The 10,242-nt window shown below is 32.7% G+C and overlaps 1 long non-coding RNA gene across 2 annotated transcripts; it reads right to left on the reverse strand.

Moving 5' to 3' along the window:
- Window positions 1–3,342: 3,342 nt before the first annotated feature.
- LOC138715143 (uncharacterized) lies at window positions 3,343–9,919 on the reverse strand. Of its 2 annotated transcripts, none has more exons than XR_011336167.1 (6): window positions 9,445–9,919; window positions 8,326–8,482; window positions 7,969–8,219; window positions 7,581–7,703; window positions 7,167–7,374; window positions 3,343–6,954 (listed from the first exon to the last, which is right to left on the reverse strand). It is a non-coding gene; the product is annotated as an uncharacterized lncRNA (long non-coding RNA). The 2 variants fall into 2 exon arrangements; XR_011336166.1 differs by having other exon boundaries at window positions 3,344–6,954; window positions 7,581–7,706; window positions 9,445–9,918.
- Window positions 9,920–10,242: the final 323 nt, after the last annotated feature.

Consider the following 10,242-nt stretch of genomic DNA (forward strand, 5'->3'; position numbering starts at 1 on the left):
CTGTGTGTTTCATTATAGTCTCAAGCGTTGATCGGTCAGTCGTCATCCACTGCTTGTAGGTCACTGATTCACTGCAGTTTTATACGAAACATTTCTCTAAACCCTCTCTTATTTTGAATGGTTCAGGAAATTCTGTACATTTCCTGAACAAGCAATTTATATGAGAAGGATTGCACACCATATTAGCCAAGAAATGTTGATAAGTTGGAAGGTATAAAGAAAAACTTTCTAGAAATCCACGTAGACCTGAAACTTTAATAAATTGCTTCCTGCATGAGTTTTACATTCTGATGAGGACACAAACACAGACAGTATAGTCCCACTAACTCCAGCTAGGATACAATTTCTTGGTCTAAGAGCTGAAAATTTGGAGAATATTACCTTCATTTCAGAGTTAGAATTTTTAAACGCTGCATATAATTCATTTCTGCTCATGTGATTTACTCCCTGATTCTTTAATCACAACAAATATTTCTTACCAGGCATCATTCTGCTAATCTCGTCAGAACAACAGAATTCTGTAACATTACCGGCAACAGCCGCGGGGAAGGGTTTTCCAGGTTTCGGATTTAGTGAACACAAAATTCCCCCTTTCCTTTGCCAGGACTTTGGCTTTCCTAATTATGTATTCGGAAGCTGAAAGAAACTTTATATATATATATATATATATATATATATATATATATATATATATATATATATATATATATATTATTTACGCTCCAGCTTTTAGATAGTAGTGTTAAAATGGTGATTTTCTCACTTTTACCTGAATTTTGAAAATTTTCCTGCAACTGAGACAAAATTTCAGAATCAGGACTTGATGAAGGTCCTGGTTCCTCGCCGCCTTTAATATCGAAGACTTTATCTTTTAATACTTTTTCAATATTTTCAAATTTCTGTCTCTTATATTTCTCTTGTAGCCTTTTTTGTATAATAAGGAACACACCTTGATCAAAAAGACTTTTATTTAATGAACTTAAATTTGCTGTAGAATCGACGTATTCTTCATTTCTAGAGTCATTCTGGGGATTCTGCGTAATAGCATGATACTATATTTTTTTTATTTCTTTGCGACACATAGCGCACACCTTTTGTTCCTGTTTTAAATCAGGAAATACATTAAGCATCCACGATATAACACTTCTTAAATTTTTCCTCTAATTACAATGCCCTGATTTCTCGAAGGGATTGCAGCAAACATATAACTTAAAACGCGACTCCATTACATCGCACAAAACTATCACAAATAAAAAAACTAACGACACTGCACTTGAAATAGATCGCACGTTTTGTATAAATTGAAGACTGTATAAACCAGGCTGCGCCAGGTCGACTCAAGATCGCGAGAGGGCGTACAGGCCTGCGTACGGCTTCCACTGCGGGCAGTACAGTTGTACACTACAGTCCATCAGTGGTGGAACCTATCGAGGTCGCTTGGGGGCACCGGTGTACTGCATTTTGCACCAGGAATATTTATGTGCTAAAAATATGAACCTTAGCAATGTAATGAATGTTGTTGCGCAAACAATTAATTTCGTAAGGTCTAAAGGACTTAATCACATGGAGTTCAGGGCACTACTTGATGGTATTAACAGTGAGTATGGGGTAAATCCATACCATACCGAGGTAAGGTGGTTAAGTCGAGAAAAAGTTCTGGAACGTTTTCTCTCACTTAGGAATGAGATTGCCTTATTTATGGATGTACATGGGAAACCTGTTGGAAGCCTTGGACATGAAAGAATATAAGAATAATGCAACAATTGTGCGAAGACTTCGAACGTAGATATCAGGAAATTAGAGAACTTGAACAACAATTTAAGATATTTGCAACACCTTTTTCAGTGAGTGTCCTGGATATTCCTGCTGAACTACAATTAGAAATACTTGATTTACAAAGTGATATTGAGCTAAAGGATAAGTATCAAAACAGAAAAAGTATTAACCATTTCTATACTTGTTTTCCACGAGAAAGGCTTCCTAAACTGCACAATCTTGCTTGCAAGAACATTGTGCATGTTCGGGACAACCAACGTAAGCGAAACACTGTTTTCTTTAATGAAGTTTACAAAGTCACGTCACAGAAGCCAATTAAGTAACGAACACTTGAAAGCCTGTTTGAAATTTGGTGGTACTAAAGCAATAGCTTCACGAATTGAAAAACTGCTTACTAACAGACAACTGCAAAAATCGCCGCGGATCTCTGATGTATAAGAAAAAGTACTATTATTAGAGATTTGAATAACAACGTTTGTACTGTTGTTTTATTTTGTTAATTGAACTGTATAGCAATGAGAAGAAGACAAACAGTGAACAGTTTTATTTCGTAGTATGTTAATCTGTATAAAAGTGTATACAGTATTTTGTTTTGTTTCATTGTTGTGCAAACATACAAACATTTATGTCGTATATAGTTAGTTAATTGTACCAAATTGTATAGCGTATTGTTTTCAGTATAGTGCAATTAACAGTGAAAGGTGTGCTTCAATTAAAAGCTTAAATTAATTTATATTCTTGTCACAAATTTGATTCACATACAAGTTCTTAGCTCCGCCACTGTGGAAGCAGCTACCCTTGCCCGCAGCCGTATGCCAGGGCTTGAGGGTTTGTACGTACGCACGAGAGTGTTCTCACTTGTCGCCCCCTGGTATAAACTATAACTCATGACGGCCTGACACATCGACGACGCAGATAATGAGACAAGTACGAACTCGCACGCATGCAGTGTTGGTGTAAGATGGGTTTAAGTGCTACAAACCAAGCCATTGATATATTATTTTTACTGATATTCCTCAAACGTTACCAAAATGAAACTTACACCAAGGGAGGAATGCTGTTGCCTCTATAACATATATTTTTCGCGAAATAATTTGTGCCCCGCATTTTTACATATCCAATGTTAAAATGTGATTCACGTGACCATGCAATAAAGAATTCGATACTTCGATGCAAACCTATTTTTATTGAAAAGTATGATTCGTTAGCTTTAAAATAAGCCCAAGTTTAAGATTCTACCGCAATTAGAAGAGAAGTTATGAACTATTTTTGTTGACATAGTATGCAACATTTTTACATTTTTTCTCATATTGACAGAATTGCTGTATGGATATCGTGGATTATTGAGGGCTAAAATTTTACATAATTAATTAACTTAAGGTTCTCTACCATCCCACCAAATTTAATGAAAATCTGAGGTGATCGGGTTGAAAAGTCCACTTTTTTGTGTTGATTTGACATGGAATGGCCCGTAAGTATAGTGAGGATCACGTAAGTTCAGTTCCCAAACAGCAAATATTTCCGCCTTGTCAGTGTTGCCAACTGTTACCAGATATCACCACATGTAGTAAAATCACGATCCTATGTACTGAATGACTTCTTTACTCACCGTACTTTACCTTAATGTCGGAAGGTTATTCTAAATAGTTTCAATAATAATGAGAAATGTATTGCTATGTTCTATTCTTTTATTCCTTTACATTATTATTAGTATTAGCATTAATAGGTTACTAGACGTAAATATACAACAAAGTATAGTATATAATATTCAAGAATCAAATCTGTTCCAAGACCAATTAAATTATTGTCACTTCACTTCAAAGATTCCAGCGTACATATACTGTACTTCCTAAAGGTAGATAAATTAATAACCAATTGACTTTTGGTTGGAATTCGAATGAACTTCTGATTATCTTTTGAAATTAGTAAGGAAATGGATAATACAACTAGGCTAAAACTGAAATAATAATAAATCAACTTACAAAAATAATTTTGGTCCTTAAAAGCCATAAGTAATTTCACTTCTAGATACCTTTTTAAAGATTTCATTTGTTTGTAAATTGCTTAATAATGCTACACTTACACTTATTATTTCTGCAACTCCACGTCTGTCAATGAAAAAATGTATGATACATAACTGTGAAGTCTCTTTTTGGCTCTTGTGTCCTAAATTTAAATAAGAAAAAAACAAATGATTCAAGAAATGTGAGCTGGTGAAAATTAAATACTCAATTAATAAAATAATTACTACCAAAAGAATATTTTATTAATTCTATACAAAAGATGGATTACACAGAACAGATGGCCAGAAATCATAGATTTTTACACAACATACAGCATGAAACGATCATCAAAAAATGCTTTTTGTACACAATAACATCTTTCAAACGAAGTGAAATAGCCAATAAGTTCAATAAATATTATGCTAATAAGTAATAACTATAATTAATAATTATCTACAAGCTGTAAAAGGGAATAAAATAGTATATTGTTGAAATTAGGGGGTTATGGTTTATTACGTGTATTTATAATTTTAATTACTTTTTCTACATTTAATTATATTTTAATTTCTATTAGATTAGTTGGTGGTGTGGTTGTTAGTTTTATCTGTGTACGTCAGACTATTAAGGAAAAACTGAAAGAAATGTTAAATCTACTATCTACTTTATATAACAATATTTAATCAAGAACTGAATATTACTATTAATTTAATAACATAAGACCCAAAACATCTCCAAGTCCAGACAATACACATGCTGATTTTCTTAAACATGTTGGCAAACAAGCAAACTCACTACTTTTATCTTGTAATCTCATCTAAAATACAATATTTGTCTGGAGAAAATCTATCATAACATCAATTTTGAAAAGCAATTATTCAACTAATATCTTTTCGAGTTATCGACAGATACCACTTACTAGTATGATAGCCAAAATTATGGAAGAGATGATTTCATAGATTGAATTGGTTCCTGGAATGTAGTAACTAACTTTCATTTTATTGGGTTGACTTTAGAGAATTGCATTCAACAAATGGACAGATTTTAAATTTTAGTCAAGATATTAAAGATATTTTAAACAGAAAACAAAACAACTTAACAATTTTAATTTATTTTCAAGGATCATATGGCTCTGTAGATATAAATCACTTAAGAAATTGCAAACTTAGGGTGTCCATGATAAAGTGTTACACTGGGTCAGTGACTTGATTATTTGATTCATTGTCACAAATATGTAAATAGAGACAGATTCATCTGGGCTTCCCACATTGTTGTTTTCAGGAATACATTTTCCAATATTAATGTCGATGGTCTAACTAAAGAAATAGATCTTATGATAATCTCATCATTTGCAGATAATATGGTTGTCTAGAACAAAAAATCACAGTCCACAAATATTAATAAACTGAGCCAAAATCCCAACAGACTTTTTGACTCTATTTGGAGAACTCAAACTTGCTCAATTAAGGGAAACTTTACTAATAAAATACAATCCCAAGTTATTTCAAAATGAATAGTATATAAGTTAACTTTAACAGATGATGTTAAGAAATGTGATACTTCTCCAGACATTTTAAAAATCATTAGAAACGATAAATGATCTGGTCAGTGAGTGACTACATACAGTATTTTTTATAGATGGATCCTGTTTACCAAGCCATAGATGTAGTGGTGTTGTAGTACAATACCAGTATATTCCCTTTTACCGGGAATTATATTCAAACATTTGTTTGCCCCATTTTAACCGTGACAACGCTTTTTAGCTTTTTAAACATTCTGGTTATTGTATTGTGTTTGTGTTTAGTGAAAGATTTTAGATAAGGGCGCAAATAGCCATAGTAGCTGACGCGCCCTTTTTAAACGCCACTAACTAACTAACTAACTTCAAACACTGACTAATTTTGATAGTGAAAATTTAGATACATTTTTAAGCTTACAAAATCTCCAGTATCGACTTCATAAATCTGAGAAGGCTGTCATACTATCAGATTCAAAATCAGATGTTCTTGCTGCAGTAATGGACGTAACAGCATGAAATCTCAATATTTTACAGTGTTTTAATATTTTAAGCAAAATGGTCGAATTACATCGACGACTGGTACTTCCGTGGATCCATGAACTTTATGGAGTGGGAGGTAATGAGGTAGCTGAAAGGTAGCAAAATTACTGTAAGGTTATCTATACCTGCATCTTACCACACTGTTAAAAGAATAACAAGATCAGAACATGACAATGTGGTAACAAAAATCGGAATGATTCTAAAGCAAATGAAAAAATTGCAATAGGCCATCCGGCATCTGCTCCACGATGGAGGAAAATCCTCAGAAGAAACCAACTAATCAGACCAAATGGGGGATCCAAACTACCCTCGAGTGCAGCTCTGAATTTGCAGGCCAACGAGTCTACCGACTAAGCTACATTGGTGGCTCCACTAAAAATATGAAGTACATGGCACTCAGATTATTAAATTGACAAACCTAAACAATTATTCATCAGTTAAGCTATAAAATATAATACATAGCAAGCAAGTTAATTCAATTTAAAAGTATAAACAATTCAATCAGTTGAAATATACAGAAACTGATAATAAATATCATGCAAATTACTTCACATTACAAGCATAAACAATTCATCACTTGTGGTATACAGCCTACTATTTAATTTACAGCACATACAATTCATCAGTTAAGCTATAGACCTACAGTCTACTATTCAATTTACAGCATACATAATTCATCAATTAAGCGAAACAAAAATATAGTACAATATATAGTAAAAATAATACACCTAATTTAATAACTGAACTTCTATGAAAATCTACAGTGGCAGTACTCATATTATCACAGGCCATGATTGTCTCAAATATTTACAAAGAACTGATATTTCAGAATCTCCCCATGCCATTTCTGAAATCTCAATGAAGATATGGATCATTGTCTTGACTGTTTAACTTTACACAGCTTTCAATCATCTGGTTAAATATTGGAGTGCAAGATAACAAATGACATCAACTGCTGAACACTTGGTATCAATCAACCAACAACTTCATTACATTAAAGGGGAAAAAAAACTGAAAGAATTAATTGTATATAGACACAACACATAAGACAAGGCCGCTTCAGAACAGTAATTGGCAAGGCTCTGTTGTTTTAGGATTCTTATGTAGATTCAATTTCACCTGAAAGAAAAAAGTAGCATCTATAAGTAGTAGTAGTAGTAGTAATGATAATAATAATAATAATAATAATAATAATAATAATAATAATAATAATAATAATAATGACTGTAAAGTATGGAAATTAATATTGCAATGTAATATCAAAAGGTGATTTCACACCATCAACTCTTATCATTTAGTACAACAAATCTATTATATTCAGTTGCAATCACCAGTAGCTGTTCTTTCCTCCATTTTGTTGTTGGCTGATTTTTCACAAGTCTGCTATGATATGCAGCACTATCCATGACAATAACGCATTGCCCTAATGTTCTCAGGTCAACAACTGTGTTTGCACCCACTTCTCAACTACAGGGCTATTCATAGCACTATGGTAGTCCTGACTTTTCTTTCAATTGCATGAAAAAATTAAATCAGCACCTGCAATAAAAATTATACCTGGGCATATAATTACGTCACATGAATTCACAGCATTTAAATAAAGAAAATAAAACATGACATGAGATCCTCTTTGGTGAAAGGCTTTCCCACGTTTTTATTTAGTCACCAATTTTTATATTTTTGTACCCTGATTTAAAAAATTACTCTTGCCAAATTTATGTAAAATATAAATCAATATAACTCACCGAGTATAAATCCACCTTTCGTTCCAGCATCTAATCTTCCACCCTCATTTGTTGGTCTATGAATAACACCATTCATGTCACTGGAAACTTCACCTGGTTTATTTCATGAATAAGTGAGTGATCCTACTTAAAAAAACAGAGAGAGAAAAGCAATTCACATTGACACTCTAAGAGACACAAAAATTTTAAAGACAGGAAAACCGTTCAAGAATTTTATAACTAACCTCTAGTTATAATATGAAACTATTAATTGCAAAACATGTTGTTCCCACCTGATTTCATTACTAGTAGCCTATATTAATTGCAATTTCATATTCCACATAAGTGTTAATCTATTTGTTAGTAAAAAATTCAATCACTCAATGTCTCACAATGCATTGAAATTTACCATTCATAAAAATCCAAGTCTCATCCAAGAATACTACGGGTTTAGGGTTCTCACGCTCCACATTTCTTATATATTCTCTTAAAAATGAATAACATCACTTTCTCATACATGTGTATAAGGATCCCCTTTGCTCCATAGAAATTTCATCTCTTTCAAAATTTTTTTCACCGATGATAAGGATACTCTAAATAAATATGTTTCATAATCATCATTCATATGTTCCAGAACTTTTGCTGCTGTTAGTACTTCCCCTGTAACAGTAAATGAAAATTATGCCATATTTTTATACATAGGCCTATGACTAATATCAGAATTACATTGCATAAATCAACACAATAATTCCTGTAACTTCCCTACCTTTATGTAACTTGTCATAAATAAATCTCGCAATTGCATCTTTCGTAAAATCATCAGCATCAGTCACTGGATGTTTACGTAGTCTATGTTTTCCTGGTGTCACGAGTGGGGTCCCCTTGTGTGAATTTATCACTTTCGTGGCTGTAGTTAAGCCAAGCTGTAATAACAAACAATAACATAATACTTCTAAAAATTGTTATATCATAAAATTCATGCATGATACCAACATTTACAGCTATATGAATAGAAAATGATCAACATGTTAGTTTGGGTCTACGATAGGTTTAAGTAGGCTAATATTTAGGTAATTCTCCAGAAAAGCTACACCAAAGAAGGCATAATTTTATTTTGTTTAATTGATTTCTGTGATATTTACATAGTGATGAACACGTGGTTTTAGTGCACAGCCACAAATACTTTCAGCACAAAAATCCTTTGACACTTACCTGTATATTCTAATGCATTGTTGGAGTCCCTCCCTCAAACTTGTTACTAATTACCAATATAACATGCGAGAGGTCCAGGACGAAGAGAAATGGTTAGTTTCCCAGTAGTGCGTCCTCGTCCTCTCGAGTGTTATATCTTAACAAGTACTTTGGGTGGGGTAGCTTTTCTGAAGAAACACCATATTTAATATTACTTAGACCAGTCATGAATAAATTATTCAGCCAGAGTCAACGTTCCTATGCTTTGTAGAGTATGTTATATAGTCATTATATAAAACTGAATTATTTTTAAGCACCATAACAGGCCAACATTCATGTAATATTTGCTGCAATATCAAGTTAATAATTACAATATGACTTGTATTTTCTTCAGCCGATGTGGCATGTAAATTGTGATCTGAACGGTTAATTTAATACCAAAAGAGAAAACTGGAAATTTACTTTCGTGCTGTTTGATTATTTGTTCGTCTAATTTGTAAATGTATTTAAGCTATCACCTACTGCAGTACTACAGTATCTTAAATGTATTTAGTGTGGCAATATGAAAATCACTGACTTGATTAAAGATAGGCCTAACCTAAAAATTTGTTTTGTTTGACCACAATCATGAAATTATTAGTGCAAACTCCTAAAACTGAATACCACTTTGAAATGTATGCTTAAGAATACTTACTCCTAATAATTTTCCTATTCTGGTTGTAATTGCTGTCTCCGTTAGCATAATTCCTTCTTCATTATCTTCTTTCTTCAACTCATTATACACGTGAACTACAGATTTCTGAAGCGTACTCTGAATGCCACACATTTTCTTCCTTGGAGGAGTCACTGCAACACTATTTCATTTTTTTGACATAGTAATAAAAATCTAAACACGAAAGAAATTCATTAAAATTTGAAATAATATTTCTATCCATTACCCACGTGCATTATCACGCCCAAATATATTATATTTATTCGTACTTATCTAACTATTCTTGAATTATAACCACAACGCAACACATAAAATAACTATTATGTATTAATATTAATACTAATATTAATTAATTATTAATAAGTTCGAATTTCACTATCTTCCAGTAACCGGCTGAGAAATCTAGTACAATTTTAATTTCATGGAACTCCAGTACCGGCAAATATTGTCGATATTTGCCTCAGCTGCCAACATACCAGTTACAAAATCACTACCATTTATAGTATTTGTCAGTGTCGAAATTCGAAACGAAGTTGGCAAAAGAAAATTCAACCTTCAAACTAGAAAATCACCATAATCCACTAGCATTTGTAGTAATGGGGGAAAAATGGTTAGGTTTCACCCTTAGGGTATCAAGTTACCTGGTCTTCCCTATAAAGTGCGTTTGTGTCAGTGAATTTTATAGTTTACAGTGGTAGTACAAAGTATTTTAACAATGAAATGTTTGTGTAGTGTTACTGAAATCAGGATAGTACCAGTGAAATGTGTCGTAGTTCCAGT

This window comes from Periplaneta americana, chromosome 15 (assembly GCF_040183065.1).
Source record: "Periplaneta americana isolate PAMFEO1 chromosome 15, P.americana_PAMFEO1_priV1, whole genome shotgun sequence".
Lineage (NCBI taxonomy): Eukaryota > Metazoa > Arthropoda > Insecta > Blattodea > Blattidae > Periplaneta > Periplaneta americana.